The sequence below is a fragment of the Chiloscyllium plagiosum genome, unplaced genomic scaffold, assembly GCF_037043375.1.
Source record: "Chiloscyllium plagiosum isolate Xiang-an unplaced genomic scaffold, Cpla_swu_hap1 HiC_scaffold_29, whole genome shotgun sequence".
In the NCBI taxonomy this organism is placed as follows: Eukaryota; Metazoa; Chordata; class Chondrichthyes; order Orectolobiformes; family Hemiscylliidae; genus Chiloscyllium; species Chiloscyllium plagiosum.
The window spans coordinates 4,396,942-4,419,123 of NW_028270167.1; the positions used below are offsets into that span (position 1 = coordinate 4,396,942).

The 22,182-nt window shown below is 45.1% G+C and overlaps 1 pseudogene; it reads right to left on the bottom strand.

The window, feature by feature from the left end:
* Nucleotides 1-19,083: 19,083 nt before the first annotated feature.
* LOC148142237 (uncharacterized) overlaps nucleotides 19,084-22,182 on the bottom strand; it is a 43,119-nt pseudogene continuing 40,020 nt past the window's right edge.

The following is a 22,182-nucleotide window of genomic DNA, read 5'->3' on the forward strand; positions in this document are numbered from 1 at the left end:
GGGTTTGAGCTACAGGGAGAGGCTGAAAACAGGGGCTGTTTTCCCTGGAGCGTCAGAGGATGTGGGCTGACCTTATAGAGGTTCATACAATCATGAGGGGCATGATTATCATAGGGTAAATGGACAAGGTCTTTTCCCTGGGGTGGGAGATCCAAACCTTTCCTTATAGGGTTTAGGCTTAAGGTGAGAGGGGAAAGACTTAAAAGGAATCTAAGGGGCAACTTTTTCATGCAGAGGATGGCATGTGTATGGAATGAGCTGCCAGAGGAAGTGGTGGAGGCTGGTATAATTACAACATTGAAAAAGCCTCTGGACGGGTATATGAATAGGAAGGGTTTGAAGGGATATGGACCAAATGCTGGCAAATGGGACTAGATTAGTTTAGGATACCTGATCAGCAAGGACAAGTTGGACTGAAGGGTCTGTTTCCATGCTGTAAATCTCTATGACTTGGAAACTAAACCCTCTGGTATTTGAGAACCTGTTATGGATAGATAAATAAAGCAAAGTTGAAAATCGTACAACACCAGGTTATAGTCCAACAGATTTATTTGGAAGCACTAGCTTTCGAGATGCTGCCTCTTCATCAGGTGGTTGTGGAGCAGGACCATAAGACACAGAATTTATAGCAAAAGGCTAACAGTGTCATGGAGCTGTAATGATATATTAAACAAATTTAGATTAGTCTTCCATCTTTTAGAATGGGATATGCTAGTTTGGGTTCTTTAATATGTAAATCCCAGAACTCCACCCCAGTCCAACAATGGCACCTCCAAGTCATAAATAAAGCAGTTACAGAACATATGAAATTGAAAATCCTTTTTTAGAGAAAGTAGTCTCTGGGTCAGAGTGTGTGGGAACAGATTCTGAAAACCTGAGTTTTCCAAACAGGCTTGTCAATGTGCATGAAGCAGTGTTAGCTTAAAGCATGATAACACAGTTAACATCATTTTGACAGACTAAAGAAGGGAAAACTCTTTCCACTGGCTGGAGGGTCAGTAAGCGGAGAATGCTGATTAGCAATAATTGGGAAAAGGACCAGAGGAGAGATGAGAATAATTTCTTTTGTTCAGTAAGTTGTTGTGATCCGGAAAGAGCTGCTGGAAAGGATGCTGGAAGCAAGTTCAATATTAACTTTGAAGGGGAATTGGATAAGTAGACATTTGCAGCTATGGGGAGAGAGCAGGAGAGTGGAACTAATTGGACAGATCCTTGAAGGAGGTGTCACAGCATCGTCTTTGCTGAATGATTTGTGACCTTGTGCAACAAATCCTGATCTCAGAGTCTCCGATGAATTGTGGTCAATAACTTGGAGCAAATACACATCAAACTATGATTGAGCAAAGACCGAAATGCACCGGGCAGAGACTTGATAAACATCACTATTATTTTAGCTGCAATTATAGGTTGTGCTGTATTTAAGTTCCTAATTGTCAGCTCTGAAGATGATTCCTCAACACTGTCTGTGCAGCACACATATTTCCAGGAAACATTCCTACAATCAGACTGCAGCCTCAACTCCTGTTGTATTTATGAGGTGCTTCTCAGCACGGAGGCTGGGGGATATAAGCAAGCACTCTCTAAATTCCACAACCTTCAGAATCAAGGTTAGAAATACCGATGGAAACACCAGCATCAGACTCTGAGATATTGATATGAAATAGATTGTGCAGTGGGACCTTCTGAATCAGAGGGGGATCAATGAGTCAATCATGGGCCGTGCAGATTGGACAGTAATATGTTGAGGTCATAGGTCAGTTATGGTGCAGAGTAATAGGTTGAAGGGGATGAACAGTGAAACCTTTATCTTTAACTCTTAAGTCATAGACTACAAACTATGCATAACATTGACAGTATAGGTTACATGACATGCACATATAGCAACATCTGCACAGTCGCAAAATAGGGAGGAGCAGATTTAGGACTGAGTTGAGGAGAGTGGTGAATCTGTGGAATTCCCTGCCAAGTGAAGCTGTAGAGGCTACCTCGTTGAATGTTCTTAAGGCAAAGAAAACTTTTAGAACAGTAAAAGAATTAAGGATTATGGTGAGCGGGCGGGTAAGTGAAGCTGAGTCCACAAAAAGATCAGCCAAGATCTTATTGAATGGCAGAGCAAGCTCGAAGGGCCAAATGGTCTATTCCTCTCCTATTTTTATGTTCTTATGTAGCACCTCAGTTATAGAAAACTTCCATAGAAGTGCTACAATAAGGTAATATAAGTGACTCACGGTGCAGTCACAGCCGCAGATGATAAAAGGAGTGCTTTCACAGGGCTTTCAAGAAGGGGTTGAGGTTAGAGGTAAGGAGATGTTCATGGTGATTTCCTGACCATGGGGCCAATGCGAAACACAAAGCTACAAATGGTCAGTGCCAAAATAAGACAATGCACAAGGATATTGCCACGGAAACAGTGGATTCTGAGGTACGGCGGCTAATTAACTAAATTGGATAGATACTGAGAATGACAGAATTCAATCTGATGCATTGTAGGATCAGAAACAAAAGCGAGATAGGAACATTAGGGGGAGCAGTGACAGGATTGATAGCACTGTGAGGACTGAGATATAAATACTACCCTCATCGGAAGGACAGACACTGACCATCACTCCCCCTCACCATGAGGACAGAGACTGACCAACACTCCCTCACCGTGAGGACAGAAACTGACCAACGCTCCCCTCACCATGAGGACAGAAACTGACCATCACCCCCCTCACCGTGAGGACAGAAACTGACCATCACTCCCCTCACCATGAGGACAGACACTGACCAACACTCCCCTCACAGTGAGGACAGACACTGACCAACACCCCCCTCACCGTGAGGACAGACACTGACCAACACTCCCTCACCGTGAGGACAGACACTGACCAACACTCCCTCACCATGAGGACAGAAACTGACCATCACCCCCCTCACCATGAGGACAGAAACTGACCATCACTCCCCTCACCGTGAGGACAGAAACTGACCATCACCCCCCTCACCGTGAGCTTAGACACTGACCAACACTCCCTCACCACGAGGGCAGACACTGACCATCACTCCCTCACCATGAGGACAGAAACTGACCATCACCCCCCCACACCGTGAGGACAGAAACTGACCATCACTCCCCTCACCGTGAGGACAGAAACTGACCATCACTCCCTCACCATGAGGACAGACACTGACCAACACTCCCTCACCATGAGGACGGACACTGACCAACACTCCCCTCACCGTGAGGACAGAAACTGACCATCACTCCCCTCACCGTGAGGACAGAAACTGACCATCACTCCCTCACCATGAGGACAGACACTGACCAACACTCCCTCACCATGAGGACGGACACTGACCAACACTCCCCTCACCGTGAGGACAGAAACTGACCATCACCCCCCTCACCGTGAGGACAGAAACTGACCATCATCCCCCTCACCGTGAGGACAGAAACTGACCATCATCCCCCTCACCGTGAGGACAGACACTGACCAACACTCCCCTCTCTGTGTGGACAGACACTGACCATCACCCCCCTCACCGTGAGGACAGACACTGACCAACACCCCCCTCACCGTGAGGACAGACACTGACCAACACCCCCCTCACCGTGAGGACAGACACTGACCAACACTCCCTCACAGTGAGGACAGACACTGACCAACACCCCCCTCACCGTGAGGACAGACACTGACCAACACTCCCTCACCGTGAGGACAGACACTGACCAACACTCCCCTCACCGTGAGGACAGAAACTGACCATCACTCCCCTCACTGTGAGGACAGAAACTGACCTTCACTCCCCTCACCGTGAGGACAGAAACTGACCATCATCCCCCTCACCGTGAGTACAGACACTGACCAACACTCCCTCACCGTGAGTACAGACATTGACCAACACTCCCTCACCGTGAGGACAGACACTGACCAACACCCCCCTCACCGTGAGGACAGACACTGACCAACACCCCCCTCACCGTGAGGACAGACACTGACCATCACCCCCCTCACCGTGAGGACAGACACTGACCAACACTCCCTCACCGTGAGGACAGACACTGACCAACACTCCCTCACCGTGAGGACAGACACTGACCAACACTCCCCTCACCGTGAGGACAGACACTGACCATCACCCCCCTCACCGTGAGGACAGACACTGACCAACACTCCCTCACCGTGAGGACAGACACTGACCAACACCCCCCTCACCGTGAGGACAGACACTGACCATCATCCCCCTCACCGTGAGGACAGAAACTGACCATCACCCCCCTCACCGTGAGGACAGACACTGACCAACACCCCCCTCACCGTGAGGACAGACACTGACCAACACTCCCTCACCGTGAGGACAGACACTGACCAACACCCCCCTCACCGTGAGGACAGACACTGACCAACACTCCCTCACCGTGAGGACAGACACTGACCATCACCCCGCTCACCGTGAGAACAGACACTGACCATCACCCCCCTCACCGTGAGGACAGACACTGACCAACACTCCCTCACCGTGAGGACAGAAACTGACCAACACCCCCCTCACCGTGAGGACAGACACTGACCAACACTCCCTCACCGTGAGGACAGACACTGACCATCATCCCCCTCACCGTGAGGACAGAAACTGACCATCACCCCCCTTACCGTGAGGACAGACACTGACCAACACCCCCCTCACCGTGAGGACAGACACTGACCAACACTCCCTCACCGTGAGGACAGACACTGACCAACACCCCCCTCACCGTGAGGACAGACACTGACCAACACCCCCCTCACCGTGAGGACAGACACTGACCAACACTCCCTCACCGTGAGGACAGACACTGACCATCACCCCGCTCACCGTGAGGACAGACACTGACCAACACTCCCTCACCGTGAGGACAGACACTGACCATCACCCCGCTCACCGTGAGGACAGACACTGACCAACACTCCCTCACCGTGAGGACAGACACTGACCAACACTCCCCTCACCGTGAGAACAGACACTGACCATCACCCCCCTCACCGTGAGGACAGACACTGACCATCACCCCGCTCACCGTGAGGACAGACACTGACCAACACTCCCTCACCGTGAGGACAGACACTGACCAACACCCCCCTCACCGTGAGGACAGACACTGACCATCTCTGGCTGATGTAATAGGAGGGGTTTTCCCAGAAAGTAATGTTCGGAGAGAGGTTGCAGGCAGTGGAGCAGCTCTGACAGGGTAATATCAGTTAATTAGAGTCATTTACTGTCCTGGTAGCAAATCTAAAAACTGCCAACATAGTGAGTGTGTACTGGTAATTAGCACAGTGTGGGGTGAGCTGACAGTCACATCGTTACTGCGCTGGTCTTTCAGAGACTCGACATAAACAAAGACCTTGAGCAGGGAGAATTGTGTAATTTATCGTTTGTTAGTTTTATGCACAATTAGTCATTTAAAAACTGGTTAATGTTAATTCTTGGCTATTAACATAAAAGCGAGACAGTGTCTGTCAAATAGCCTGGAACTGTATCATTTGAAATTTTAAGCCTTTTTTAAGGAGCTGTGATGTGGTCTGTGATGTCTCCCCCTAAAGTGTATTCTTCCTGAGGTTTGACCCTTGTCTATGACTGATCTTCCCAAGCTCCAGCCTTCGACCCTCCAACCTTGGTAAACCAGCCTCAATCTGCATTGCTCCCAATCTCTGAAACCGCTGCCTTCTAGCACCATTCCCCCTACCATCCCACCCTTCCCGGCTTCTATTTGTAACATAGAGTCATAGAGATGTACAGCATGGAAACAGACCCTTCGGTCCAACCTGTCCATGCTGACCAGATATCCCAACCCAATCTAGTCCCACCTGCCAGCACCCGGCCCATATCCCTCCAAACCCTTCCTATTCATAGACTCATCCAAATGCCTTTTAAATGCCGTAATTGTACCAGCCTCCACCACTTCCTCTGGCAGCTCATTCGATACACGCATCACCCTCTGTGTGAAAAAGTTGCCCCTTAGGTCCCTTTTATATCTTTCCCCTCTCACCCTAAACCTATGCCCTCTGGTTCTGGACTCCCCCGTCCCAGGGAATAGACATTGTCTATTTACCCTATCGATGCCCCTCATGATTTTGTAAACCTCTATAAGGTCACCCCTCAGCTTCCAACACTCCAGGCAAAACAGCCCCAGGCTGTTCAGCCTCTCCCCATAGCTCAAATCCTCCAACCATCATGACTCATTGCTACTTCTGGTGTTCACTTATTTTGTTAAATTACATTAGATTCTGAGAGATTCTTGACCATGGCTGGATGCTCAAAACTATGAAAAAGATAATGACCATTTTGGATTCAGAAAAGATTTACCAGGATGTTGTGGTTGTGGATGGTTTGAACTAGGAAGAAAGGCTGGGACTTTTCTCACTGGAGCATCAGAGGTTGAGAGGTGACCTGATAGAAGCTTATAAAATCACGAGGGGTCCAGATAGAGTTAATGGTCGCTGGGGGGGTGGCATTCTCTGGATTAATGCTCTGGTGGTAATACCATGGGGCGATCACCTCTTCTCCAGATCCAGTTTCTTACATTCCAATATCTTTTTATGTGGCTCAATGATAAGTTTGGTTTGAGAAACACTGCTGGCAAGCAACTTGAGATGTTTAACTACTTTGCAATGCTATATAAATGAAACAAGGTTTGAATGTTCTGTGTTCTATCAATCTTGCCACAAATTGGCTAAGTTAGCGAGTTTTGAAACAATTTGTAGCTCAGGTTGAGGCTCTGGACATAGGTTTGCTTGCTGAGCTGGAAGGTTTATTTTTAGACGTCGCGTCACTAGGTAACATCATCAGTGCTGGTGACGTTATTTCCTGTGGTGATGTCATTTTCTGTGGTGATGTCATTTCCTGTTTTTTTCTCAGGGTGTGGTAAATGGGATCCAAGTAAATGTGCTTGTTAATAGAGTTCCGGTTGGAATGCCATGATTCTAGGAATTCTCGTGTGTGTCTCTGTTTGGCTTGTGCTAGGATGGATGTGTTGTCCCAGTCGAAGAGGTGTCCTTCCTCAGTCACAAAATGACATGATCCTCTCTCACTAGTATCTTTACATGCAGATGAAGAAGGACACCACTTCGACTGGAACAACACCTCCATCCTAGGACAAGCCAAACAGAGACACGCATGAAAATTCCTAGAAGCATGGCATTCCAACCAGTACTCTATCAATAAACACATTGACTTGGATCCCATTTACCACCCCCTGAAAAACAGAACAGGCAATTACTTCACCACAGAAAAGGTCACCACAGGAAATGACGTCACCCACCCAAGGAAATCTAAACACCTAAGTAAAAAGCGGGCCATACCACCAGTGCTTCACCGGAAGCTCACTGATGATGTGACCGAGTATGGTGACGAAATGTCTGCAAACAAGCCTTCCAGGTCAGCGAGCAAACTTACATCTAAATTGGCTAAGTGTTAGTTTTGGGGAGTTTCACAGAGGGTTTTTCTCCCTGCAATGCATTTTAGAGTATTCAAGTTATAGAGATGTACAGCATGGAAACAGAACCTTCAGTCCAATTCATCCACGCCGACCAGATATCCAAAATAAATCCGGTCCCTTTTGCCAGCATTGGCCCATATCCCTCCAAACCCTTCCTGTTCATATACCCATCCAATCACCTTTTCAATGTTATAATTGTAACAGCCTCCAACACTTCCTCGAGCAGCTCATTCCATACACGTACCACCCTCTGTGTGATAAAAGTTGCCCGTTAGGTCCCTTTTAAATATTTCCCCTCTCATCTCAAATCTATGCCCCCTAGGTTTGGACTACACACCCCCTGGAAAAAGACCTATCCATGCCCCTCATTATTTTATAAATTTTTGTAGGGTCACCCTTCAGCCTCGGACACTGCAGGGAAAACAGCCCCAGCTTATTCAGCCTCTCCCTGTAGCTCAAACCCTCTAACCCTGGCAACTTCCTTTTAAATCTTTTCTGAACCCTTCCACGTTTCACAACATCCTTCCGATAGGAAGGAGAACAAAATTGAATGCCGTATTCCAACAGTGGCCTAACCAATGTCCTGTACAGCTGCAACATGACCTCCCAACTCCTATATTCAATGCTCTGATCAATAAAGGGTAGCATACCAATCTATCCTATCCACCTGTGACTCCACTTTCAAAGAGCTATAAACCTGCACTCCAAGGTCTCTTTATTCAGCAACACTCCCCACAACCTTACCATTAACTGTATGGGTTCTGTCCTGATTAGCAACACCTCACATTTATCTAAATTAAACTCCATCTGCCACTCCTCAGCCCATTGGCCCATCTGATTAAGATCCCATTGTACCCTGAGGTAATCTTCGCTGTCCACTACACTTCCAATTTTGGTGTCATCTGCAAACTTATTAACTATACCTCCTATGTTTGCATCCAAATCATTCATATAAATAGCGAAAAGCAGGGGACAGTTTTCTTGCACTAAGATCCCAAACCTGCCCCATTACCTTTACACCATGCCCTTGTGACTGTCCACTCGTTGTGTTCTCCCATTTGCTATAGACAAACATACTCAGCACTGTCCAGTTCTCCCACGCTCTCTGACACTGGATCCATGTTTAAAAGGCAGCTGTGCAACTGGTCAAGTGCTGCCAGTGCCCGGTATGGGTCATATTATACACCATGGTCATGGCAGAATGGGGTAAATTGAGTCCTCTTTGTGGCCAGGGATCTGGAGGTGCTTGTGGACAGAGAGGTGTGGAGGACGGCTACTAGCGGTGACTTTTTACACACTGTACGTAATCTAATCTAATCTAAGCTAAGCTAAGCCTGCCAAAGGAGGCCATAACACCAGGCTCTGTCAGCCTGGTCTCCACCTGGCTCAGTGAGATCTCAGTGATATGGAGAAAGGGGCATCAATGCAGCAAGACGTTCACTGCACCCAGATAAGTGCCACAGACATCGCTCCAATCCCTCACACTCTCTATCTCTGTTTCATCACACATCTCCCACCAAGGCTCATGCTCTACCAGTCTCAGTGTCACCTGCCACACCTTCCTTCACTTGGTCTCACCCAACCCAACCCTCTTGCCCACTCTCCCTGCCTACTCACTGACTCGGGCATCACCTTTCATCAACCTCATCGACACTGACACCACCCACTTTATCTCATTCAACCCGCCCTCTTTCTCTCATTCCAGGAGAAAATAGCTCACTGTCAGACAGAGAGAACTAGCACCAGTGTTGAGATGCCTGACACTTAACTCCTCACCCTTTGTGTCAAGAGACTCTAGGTGCTGGCTGGTGAGGACCAAGACAGTTTGTGAGGATATGCCAATACCATTATGCCTCAGTAACCAAGTACTAAGCATTCTGTATTACTGCGCTGATCTCCCATTATTGCCACCAAATTCCTCTACTTATAGCCAACGCAGTCCCTCCCGTGTCTCCTCCACTTGCCTGTGGCATCTTCACAGTCACCACCATGAAGAGAGCTGCCCCTCAGGAACACCATGCCCCTCCTCCATCTCTGAGGAAGAAGCTGCAGATCCCTCATGGGAGGCTCAGGCAAGGCTGCAGCCTCCTGCCCCTCCCCCAGCTCAGATCCTGACACTTGGCTGTGTGTTTTAGTCAGAATACAGATGGCAGCACTGTCTGGTGAGCCCATTGCTGCCACGTCTCCACAACTGGTCGATGAAGAGATGCCTCAAGCCGCTGGCACATGAAGGACTCTGGGAGACCAGGCGCCCACTCAGCCCCGAGCAGGAGAGGAACCCATGGCACTGGCCGCTAATCATTTCATTCAAATGCACAAACAGACATGGGGTCCAGCGGGCAGGCTTGTTGGGAAACTGATCAGAAAGTTGGAGGAATTTACCAACATCACCTGCCCTGAGCCACCTCTGGGAGGGGAGTGTGTGTCTGCCTCTGAGGACAGGTTGGCAGTTGTCATGGAGACAGACGTCTAGCAGCCTCACTGTGTGCCATGTAGACATGGACCCACAATCCATCACTCCATCCTCACCAACAATGACTGGGAGACAAGGAACATTGGACAACTCCAGGTGCCCCTTCCTGAAAGTACACTGATGAACCAGATCAGTTAACAGTGCTTATATGGTCAACAGTAAAGGAGTTTTTCTCCTTCCAGACTTATATGTGCATTCAAATTTCGCTATTTGTCACAATGGCTTTCGAACCCATATCCCCAGAGCATCAGCCAGAATGTTCTAGATTGATGGTCTCATGCCATTCCCCAGTGGAGTGTCATTAGAATTAGTGATGGGGGTCACAACCTAATTAGGAAGTGTCAACCATACCAGACAACCTCCCCACCTTGACCATGAACCCATTGGCCAGCCCTGAGCTATGAGCTTCTTGCAGGCTTTTGTGAGCTGGTTCTGTTCTAACTGTTTTACTGACAGCTTGGCTGTGATGTCTATCTGCAGAGCTCTGTGATTGACAGTTTTGTGGTGCAGGATGGCAATTTTAGTCAGTGATTTACTGATGAAGCGATCTTATCTAAAAGCTGTTTGTCAGATCCCCTGAGGCTGTGGAAATGCATTAAGGATCAAACAGAGCATCAATGCCCCATGGATGGTTTCATATCACAGCGGATTTTTAAACTATTGACTAACTGTTCTGTACTATGTTCATGTAAAATTTGATATCAGCTGAGGTCAAAGTATATTAAAAGGCACTTTGCCGCAGAGCTGGTTAATAGCATTGAGACTCATAATGTCTGGGAACTATTTACTTGCAGCTTAGTTGATATTTCTGATGCCTTTGTGGGTGTGCCATTACTTACTAACAAATTTTGACTTTTGAACAAAGGAAAACTGAACCTTTTGCTATGTGCTACCCTGGGAGGATGGTGCATCAGATGGATAGCTGAAGTCTAAGATGGCAGCTCAACACCACCTCCCCCATTAAAACAGAAATAGCAATAAATATCATTCATGCCAGTGGCAACCACATCCCACAAACAAACCATCAGCTCTGACACAGGTTCGTACATCAGCACTGGGGGAAAGGGGGATAGAGGGGAAGCTAACATGAGGCAGAGAGAGATAAAGAAATAGATATAGTTGATACAGCCCTCCAGTGGAGTTAAGCTATGAACTGATTGAATGATGAGAGAGGGTTCAGGGGTTGAATGGCCCACAGATACAATCGTGGGGCAGGGTTTCTTCCTCACAGATGCTTGAAAAGCGACTTTCTGAGTGTAATATTTTCAACCTTAACATCATGGGCTCCTCATTCTCTCAGTTTCATTTGTGGTTTCAGATGCTTCCAAGTAAACAAACGTCTAGTTCCCTCAGATGGGCAAGGAGGACAAGGGTCTCTTACTGTGTACACTGCTGCAGTGTAGTTATATCAATCTGATAAAGAGAGGGAGAGAAAAGATAAATTGAGAGAAAAGTGAGAAATGATTGAGTTGGGGAGGAATTTCTTCACCAAAGGATTGTGAATCTGTGGAATTCCCTGCCCAGTGACATAGTTGAATGTTTTTACGGCAAAGATAGATAGATTTTTGAACAGTAAAGAAATTAAGGGTTATGGTGAGTGGGCGGGTAAGTGGAGCTGAGCCCATGAAAAGATCAGCCATGATGTTATTGAATGGCAGAGCAGGCTCGATGGGCCGAATGGCCTATTCCTGCTCCTAGCTCTTATATTTGTATTATATTCTTATGTAGAAGAGAAAATTTTAAAACTTGGCCTTTGTAAAATCTCTATGAACAATTTACTACTTGAAGAACTGAGATTCCACAATAAATTCTTTACATCCTGGTCTAAAGGGATTAATTAGAGGCAATGGACACAGCATTAAATGGGCAATTACACAGTTAACTATTCGGCTTAACTTTCTGCGGGGGAGTTAATGCACAATTAGTACATAAATCCAGCAAATCCCTCTTAAACAAAGGAAAGCTAAGGTTGAGATTTGTGTGAAGCAGTATAAATCGATGGGCAAATTCTGGAGAGTTTCAACTTTTGCCACATGCCTTCTTCATTTGAACTTGCTTTCCAATCTGTATGCTAATAATTGCACTCATATTTAAATATTTTCCTGATCAACCTGTCCAAAGACATGTTATTACACACCTTTGGAGCAGGTGGACTTGAACTCAAGCTTCCTGGCTCAGAGGTACGGACACTACCCTGCAACACAAGAGTCTTCCTACACACATTTTTAATATGATTACAATTCTAGCTGGTTTTGATCCATTGTGGCTGAATTGAGGAAAGGCAGCAGAGCTTAATCTCATTGAAAACCTGTATTGAAACCAAAAGATGTAACAGTCAGGTTGAATGGTGTGTGGAGACACCAGTAATGATTCATCAAGCCTCCTGGAAAAATTTCAGCAGTAGTGAAATTTCTTAAAATTCTTTTTATGTAAAAAGATATAAAAAGCCAGAGCTGTGGTTTGTGTGGGTGACTAAGCTGTCTCTTGATTGCGATTCTACAACTCTCAGCTTAAAACGAAATCCAACGGTGGAATTGATCTTTTTGAAAGTTAGCTGTGAATCAACTTTTAATAATCCCTGAAAGTCACTGAGTATCCAACTCATTAAATGCAGTCTGAGATCCCAGATCGCAATCTCCTTATGTCATCATTTGTCAACTTATTGCAACTTTTTCTTTTAATAAAAAAAAACTCGGTGATTGAGATGCTACTTGTGAGAAGCATTATAAATCGATCAGCAAGTTATGGAGATTTGCAACTCATGCATTTGTCATCTTTGCTTGAACTTGTTGCCTGATTTGTCTGTGAATAATGACATGCATTGTTAATGCTGTGGCTACAACAAAAACCTATCAGACATTTAAGTGTAAAATTCAACTTCAGTGAGGCAGAAGGCAATGATAAATCCAACACAGTGCAGTTACATCTGTGGAAAGAAGAATAATAAGGAATATAGAACATAAGAAGGCTATTCAGCCCCTCCAATATGTCTCTATCAGTAGTGATTGGAACCATGGCCAGGTGAGTCTCATTGACGATGAGATCCTTGATTGGAGTTGTTGACCTGGGGCCAATTAGGGAACCCTGACTGACAATATAGACAGGAGATTCAGAGAGTCTCCTCAGTCCAGGGACTGGCTCTGAGCTGGCTGGTCAGAGCCTGTGTACTGGGCAGATGTAAACAAACAGTGACTTGGTGACAGGATACCAGCCTGTGTGAAGTTATTTCACCATCATTCAATTAATCTGATTTAAATATTAGCTCCATTTTCCAGTCTTGGTCTGTAATCTTTAATATTATTCCCTAACCAAAATAACCCCCAGATTTAGTCAGTTTTGGGGGAGAGAGGTGCTGATACCATCCATGAATGGCCTGGCATTACATTTAAGATTATGCCTCCTTAATCTGACTCCTCTGTCAAAAAATGTTTCTTATTCATTTACTTATTCCTTATCAAATTCCTTAATCACCTTAAATGCCTCAATTTAATCAGTAACACCTTGCATTTATGTAGGGCTTCTAACCTATTAAACATCAGCAAAAGATATTAGCACAGATGATCAATGTTTGGTTGAAAAGGTCAGCGTTAAGGAGTAATCTTAAAGAAGGGGATAGAGCCGGAGAGGTTTATGGAGAAACTTCCAGAGCTCAGGGCCTCAGTCATTGAATGCAGGCAACCAATTGTAGAGCCATAGACATATGCAGCACAGAAGGATGCCAACACCCATTGTGTCCAAGATGGTCAACAAATATCTGATTGTACCAATCCATCTTCCAGCATTTGGCACATGGTCCTGGATACGATGGCAACACAAGTGAATATCTCAATACTGCTTATTAAAAATTTCCCTGGACACTCCTTTTAGCCTTTCTACCTCTTACCTTAAATCTGTGCTCCCTGGCTATTAGCCCCTCTACTGATGAAAAGACAGCTTTCCTATCTTTGTCACTTATGATCTTATACATCTCTAACAAGTCGTCTCTCAGCCTTCGCTGATCTAGGAAAGCGTACTGTAATCAGTGCAGGCTTTCCTCACAGTTCCAACCCTCCTGCCTCCAGGTAAATTTCCTCTCTTGAGGGCAGTCACAATCCACCTGTAGTGCAGTGACCCAAACCCCATGCCAACAGCATTCGTAAGCCTTCCCACGAGGATGCTATACTGTTTCTGTTCAGATGTAATCCATCCAATTTGTACAGGTCACACCATTCCCAAAAAAGACCTTGGGCACTGTTATAAAACAGAAAGACCTAGGGGTTCATTTATATAATTCCTTGACATTTGCATCACATATAGACAGGGTGGTTAAGAAGGCATTTAGCAGACTTACCTTCAGTGCTCAGACCTTTGAGTATAGGAATTGGTATGTTATGTTGAGGTTGTACAGGACATTAGTGAGGCATCCTTGGGAGTACTGTGTCCACTTTTGGTCATCCAATTATGGGAAGGATCTTCTTACGCTCAAGAGAGTTCAGAAGGGATTGCTGGGAATGGAGGGTTTGAGTTATGAGGACAGGCTGGATAGGCTGGAGGTTTTCACTGGTATAAATAAATTGAATGACAGGTGTCATTTCACTAGGGTGGGCAAATTCAAGACAAGGTGGCATATTATTAAGGTGAGAGGAGAAAGATTTTAAAAAGATATGAGGGGCAATTCTTTTACACAGAGAGTGGTTTGTGTCTGGAATGAACTTCCAGAGGAAGTGGTGGATATGGGCACAATTACAACATTTTTTAAAAATTTAGATAAGTACATGAATAAGAAATGTTTGGAGGAATATGGGCCAGGAGCAGGTGGGACTAGTTTTGTTTGGGATCACAATTGGCATGGACTGGTTGGACCAAAGGGGGTCGAGGGTGTGGTGCTGAAAAAGCGCAGCAGGTCAGGCAGCATCCAAGGAGCAGGAGAATTGATGTTTCGGGCAAAATCTCTTTATCAGGAATGAGGCTGTGAGCCGAAGAGATGGTGAGATAAGTGTGTGTGTGTGTGTGTGTGGGGAGGGGGGGGGGGGGTTGGGTGGGGGGGTGTAAGGTAGCTGAGAGTGCAATAGATAGATGAAGGTGGGAGTAATGATATTAGGTCAGAGTGAAGCAGATAGGTGGGAAGGGAGATGGACAGATCAAGAGAGCGGTGCTGAGTTGGAGAGTTGGAACAGAGATAAGGCAGCGGAAGGAGAAATGAGGAAACTGGTGAAATCCACATTGATCCTGTGTGGTTGGAGTGTCCCGAGACAGAAGATGGTGCATTCTTCCTCCAGGGTGGTTAGGGAGTGGTATTGGAGGAGACTGAAGTTTGGACTGAAGGGTCCGTTTCCATGCTGGATGACTCTATGACTCTCGAAATGGCTCAGAAATCTAAAACTCTCTTTCCTGCACCGTCTCTTCAGTCACACATTCATCTGCCCTATCCTTCTATTCCTAAACTCACTTCTGGGTGGAACCTAGAGTAATCCAAAAATAATTTCTCTTGAAATCCTGCTTTACAATTTTCTTTCTAATTCCCTAAACTCTGATTGCAGGATCTTTGGTAGAACAAGTAAAAGTGGTATTGGCCCAGAGGCCAGGATTGGGGGAGGAGTGAAAACAACTTGAAGGTCTGTAGGTTCCAGTGACAGGAAGGGGTGAGATAAGGAGGGATTTGAGATGATGCATGAAAATTTTAAAATGGAATTGTTGCTTAACCAAGACCCAGTGTAGGTTAGGGAGCATAGGGCTTCCTGGTGAATGGGTCTTAATGTGACTTAGGATGCAGGCTGTAAAGTTTTGGATGACCTTCATTTTCTGGAGTATAGATCTATGCAAGATACGCCAAGAGTGTATTAGAATAGTCAAGTCTTGAGGTGAATAGACAAAAAACAATTAAGGTTGAGTTTCAGCAAAGATTAAATAACAAGCTAGTTACTGGAATGAAATATAACCTTCCTGTTTCAATAATTTTTAAATGTTCCTTTATTATTTGATGTTTGTGAATTTAATATTAGCTATGGGAATTAGAGGTGCTCCTTTTGTAAGAATATCTGTCGTTTTAACAAAATATAAGTTCTAGAATGACATTGTGATATCTGAGCATCACCAGCACTTAACCTCAGATATAAGGAGAACTCACTGCTAGCATTACTAAAGTTGCAATTTATTCAGGATAAGAGTTACTCAGTTCATAAATGTGCAGAGTTGTTATTTATTCAGGGTTAGAATTACTCACCAAGCAACTGTAGAGTGTTACTATTTATTCAAGTAATGAGGACTTAAGCAATAATTGAGGGAGGCTCAATGTAGCAGGCAACCTTGGTGATGGAGTGAGGGTTGCATTAAGATCATGAACAGTCCAATACAGCCATAGCCAGCACTAATCAGAGCACTGGAATTATCAAACATGGGAGGACATGGGAGGAACTCAGCAGATTCCTGACAGCATCTTCGGAGAGACACCAGTGAGAGGGAATACTGAGAGACCAGTATGACCCAGTCCCAGTGAGAAGGAACATCAACAAACCAATATAACACCGTCCCAGTGAGAAGGAACATCAACAGACCAGTATGACACAGTCCCAGTGAGAGTAGCTCACTCCTATAATGCACTGCATTTAAACCTGACCTTCTAATTTAATCCTTTTAGCACTGATATCGTGTTGTAAAATCAGACTCAATAAAGTCAAGTCATCTCTGGATTGTCATGAAAAATAGGATGATGGAAGCGAATGGATTGTTATAAAGTCTCACTGATTCACCAATGTCTGTCATTGAAAGGAACCTGCTATCTCTGTCTGATCTGGCCTAAATCTAATTCCAGTCCCACTATGTATGGAGATCCTTCTTTAATTTTATTATCAACCTGGATGAACATGGTATATCACACTTCTGAGGCAGGTGGGACTTGAACCCAGACCTTCTGGGTCAGAGGCAGGGACATTATTACAAGACTCTTTGGTGGAATCCCTAATGCCTTCAGTGACTGATGCGCAAGAAAGACTATCCTATATCTCAACAATTAACAAGTAAGTATGGAACAGTGTGTTGATTCACATTGTGTTGCACTTATCTGGCTGAATAAATAGTAACTCTGTACAGCTGCACATAGAGTAACTCTAACCCTGAATAAATAGCAATTCTAGTTACACAATGAATTATCCTTAAATCTAAGGTTAAGTGCTGGTGATGCTTCGACATCATAATGTTATTCTGGTGCTTGTATTTTATTAAGATGACGGACATTCTTACAGACTGAGCATCACTGATTCTGGTAGCTAATATAAAATGCACAAACTACAAATCATAAAACAGAGTTTCTATTTTGTTTCAAAAATTGTTGAAACGGGAAGATTATAGTCCATTCCAGAAAATAATTTGTCATTCAATCTTTGCTGAAACCCAACTTTAATTGTTCTGTATAGCTCTGTGTGAATTTGTGTCACTTCATTGCACCTTAATAACTGTTCTTACCTTCAATATTCAAACTTGAAATAAAATTACTGAGAGAAAATTATCTTTTAATTTGTCATAACCATTGAAGAGGGCAAGGAAAATCAAGGACACGAAAGGCAACCAGCCTGTGAACATCTTCCTTCCAATATGCCTTACCTTGATCTGTTATTAATATTCAGGACAAACCAGGTAGGGATGGAGGAGAGTGGAGAGTTGTTACATTGTGCATTTAGTCCACCAAAACCCCTGGGACTCTTTCAATTTCATCGTCGCTGCCTTGACATGATTTACAAAAAACACTGAACATAGGGCACCCTATTCTTTTTGCAAGCTGTGTGTTACCCAAGTCTGTATTATATATCATCTGTCATTGATCTGCCTACTTAGGCATTTTGTAGAACACATTTGTGGTTTTCAGAGTCAGCAACCCACTTTATTTTAGTACTATCTACAAATCTGATCAATTTCATTGAATCTCTGAATTCAAGTAATTTGTGTAAGTTGGAAACAATTGAGATCCCAATATAACTACTGAGGCATTGAACACAGCACTTCCCCTGCTGATATCACCTGTTGCCTCTTTTCTTATTCACCACAGTCTTCTTGTGCAGAAACTGGAGGAACCCCACATACTTGGACTCCCACAGTCCACAGGGCAGAATCTTTTGAAGGCTAAAGCACTTGATGGATCTGCTTTTAACTTGGTCAGTGGTACCTGTACAAAAATGACCCAGTAAATTGTGGTGCAGGAAGGTGTAATATTGGACATGTTGGTGGGAGAGCAAGGGCGGAACATCTCCAGACGCCCAACCTGAGTGGCAGCCGGCTCATTCTGCAAGGTAGGTCTGGGTGGATTACAGAATCACAGACTTGTGCTAGCACAGTCCATTGTGCCTGCACTGGTTCAATTACCCAGTGCCAATCTCCTGCCTTTTCCCCATATCCCCTCACACCATTACTATTCAAATGATGTGCCAAGCACCAGTGAGACTCAGGGAAGCTAAGCACATGTATGGCCTAACAGGAATTCCAGAAGCTACCTCCAAAACCAAGAAGTTCAAGCTTTAGAATACATGTATCTCAGTGTGGAGTGGGAGGGAGCATGTGTGGTCCTGTTGCTCTCCAATTGATGGAAGTAAGTATCGATGGGGTCTTGACAGACCTCAAGCCTCACCAAATGGATCCAGCGATTCTTTCAAGTACACCTTACCCAATCCATTTTCCCTGAAGATGGGCAATATTTGTGATTAGCTCCATCATATACACTGTTATAGACAGTCATTTAATAACCTTTGGTTATTGCTAACTCAGTGTGTGCTCACTGAGTTAGCAATATCTAAGTTTTAAACTTAGTATTCTTCATTTCCAGTTCCTCCATGGCCTCTCTGTTCCTGATCTTGGTAATCTCCTGCAGCCCTATAACATTCCAAAATGATTGCAACGCTCTAATTCTAAGCCTATTGAACTATGTTGCTATTGAAATTGGAATTGGAATTAGATTTTATTGTAATGTGTATTCGAGTATAGGAATACATGAGTACAATGAAGAGTGTATAACGTCGCCAATCTCGGGCACCATCGTGGTTACAAAACCAGAATTTGAAAAAGACTACAGCAGAAATAAAAGAAATGTCCGGATCTTGAAGTCATCTCCATAAAGGAACCACCGATGCAAGTACCCGGGCCTAGCCATGGCCTGATGTCTCAGTAAGCCTGCAAGTCTCCATCAATCGCTGGGAGGGGCAATGTTCTTGCTGCCACTAACACTGCCGCCACCTCCGGCCGTTGGAGGAGCTTTACCGTTATTGCTGTCCCCAAATGCTGGGAGGATGTCCTTGCTGCTGCCTCCAATTGCCGGGAGGAGATCAGTCTGAATATTGTCCAGATCTTGTTGTATTTGTACACAGGACTGCTTCATTATCTGATGAGCTGTGAATGGTGCTAAATGTCGCATAATCATCAGCGACTATTTCGCCCCCCGCCAACTTACAATGGAGGGAAGGTCATTGATGTAGCAGCTGAAGATGGTTGGGCCCAGAAAACTACCCTGAGGAACTCCTGCAGAGATGTCCTAGAGATGTCAGACCTCCAGCAGCCACAACTATCTGCATATGTGCCAGCAGAGAGTTTGCCCCCCATTCCCATTAACTTGCATATTGCTGGGTCTCCTTGATGCCACGATTGGTCAAACTCAGCTTTGATGTCACTCCCCTCTGGAATTCAGCTCTTTTGTCCTTGTTTGAACCAAGGCTTTGATGAGGTCAGGAGCTGAGTGGCCCTGGGGGAACCCAAACTGGGCATCACTGAGCAGGAGCTGCTTGATAGCTCTGTTGATGACACCTTCCATCATTTTACTGATGATCGAGAGTAGACTGATGGGGCAGTAACTAGCTGGATTGGACTTGCTCTAGTTTTTATGTACAGGACATACTTGGTCAATTTTCGACATTATCGGGTAGATGTCAGCATTGTAACTGCGCTGGAAAAGCTTGGCTAGGGGAGTCGCAAGTTCTGGAGCACAAGTCTTCAGTACTATTGGTGGAATGTTGTCAGGGTCCTGAGTCTTTGCAATTTCCAGTGCTGTCAGCTTTTTTCTGATATTGCATGGAATGAATCGAATTAGCTGAAGACTGATATCTGTGATGCTGGGGATCACTGGAGGAGATCCACTGAGATGGATCATCCATTCGGCATTTCTGGCTGAAGATTGTTGTAAATGCTTCAGCCTTATCTTTTGCACTGATGTGCCGGGCTGTTCCATCATTAAGGATGGGATATTTGTACAGCCTCCTCCTCCAGTGAGTTGTTTAAGTTTCCACCAACATTCATGACTGTATGTGGCTGGGCTGCAGAGATTAGATCTAATCCTTTGGTTGTGGGATCACTTAGCTCTGTCGATCACTTGCTGTTTATGTTGTTTGACAAGTAGTCTTGTTTGGTGGCTTCCCCAGGTTGACACCTCATTTTCAGGTGTTCCTGGTGCTGCTCCTGGCATGTCCTCCTGCACTTTCCATTGAACCCGGGTTGATCCCCTGGTTTGATGGTAATGGTTAAGTGGGGGATATGCCGGGCCACGAGGTTACAGATTGTACAGTTCTGGAGTACAGTTCTGCTGCTGTTGATGGCCCACAGCGCCTCATGGATACATGGTCATGAGTTGCTAGATCTGTTTGAAATCTGTCCCATTTAGCACAATGATAGTGTCACATAATACGATGGAGGATATTCTTAATATGAAGATGAGACCTTATCTCCTCAGGAATTGAGCATGGTCACTGCTGCCAATACTGCAATGAACAGATGCATCGGCAGCCGGCAGATTGGTAAGGATGAGGTCAAGTATGTTTTTCCCTCTTGTTGGTTCCCTCACCACCTGCCTCAGACCCAGTCTAGATTCTACTTCCTTTAGGACCCGACCAGCTCTATCAGTAGTACTGCTGCCGAGTCACTCTTGGTGGTGGGCATTGAAACCCCCACCCAGAGTACATCAGCGCTCTTGCCACCCTCAGTGCTTCCTCCAGGTGGTGATGACAAAGAAGGGGGCAGATTTCTGCCGGTGGGACAGGACATACCCAAGGTTGGTGATGGCGGTGACTGGGTCATTGTCCGTGAGGTATGATTCCCTCAGTACAATCTGTCAGGTTATTTCTTGATTAGTCTATGAGACAGTTTTGTCATTTCTCCCCAGAATTTGGAACAAAGACCTTTCAGTCGACAGGGCTATGTTTACAGTTGCTGCTTCCAGCACCAGGTTAACCTGTAGGCTCCATTCCTATTTTGAGGGTTTGTAGCAGCTTGATGCAACTGAGTAGCTAGATTGGCTATTTCAGAGCCACGTTTGGCCAGACCAGGTAAGGATGACAGATGTCCTCTCCGAAAGGACATTAGTGAACCAGGTGGGTTTTTACAACAATTGAGAATAGTTATCATTAGGTTTTTAATTCCAGATTTTACCCAGGACCCCAGAACATTATTTAGATCTCTGAATTATTAGTCTGACAGCAATTCTGCTCTGTCAATGCCTTCCCATTTGTCCTAATCTCTCTTTATGTGTCTCTGTGTCAGATTTTATTTAGGAATTTCTGTGTTGAGATCTTTTATTATATTAAAGGAAAATGAAAGTTTTTTTGTTGCTAATCTGCTATTTCAAAGAAAAGTATCCCATCAAGAGACTGTATGTAGCAAGTATTTTTAAGTACAAAATAATTTGGAATCTTTTCATAATTATCTTGGATGTTGAGTAATAGATTTTTTTAAAAATTATTGTGGATCGTAATTATTCCAGCAACTCCCTGTAATTACATCATTGAGTCATGTCAAATGAAAGCAACATTATTCACAAATCAGGCATTTCATTTCAAACAGATGAGTCTGACTGGAATATTAATAGGAGTGTTCTGGCACATTTGAGCTGAGAGGCAATGAACCTGACCTAGTTTCTAAGCTGCCATCGCCAAAGGATTGCATAGTCCACGTCCCTGGTGATATCCCAATCCTCTGGCTTCAGTCCCAGTGGTAGCTCGGCCCTCACTCTCATGTGGCAATTCCAGCCAGCTGCACACCCCCACCCCCTCTACCTCCCCAACCCTCCCAATCACAAATCCCTGTTTCCTGTACAACCCTTCATTCCGGAGAGAGACAGAGAGAGAATGGAGAGAGATGAAGAGCAAATGGAAGCCTCATTAGATTAGATTCCCAAGGTGGCCAAAAGTGCCAGAGACCCAGGTTCAATTCCTGCCCTGGGTGACTGTCTGTGTGGAGTTTGCATGTTCTCCCCGTGTCTGCATGGGTTTCCTCTGGGTGCTCCGGTTTCCTCCCACAGTCC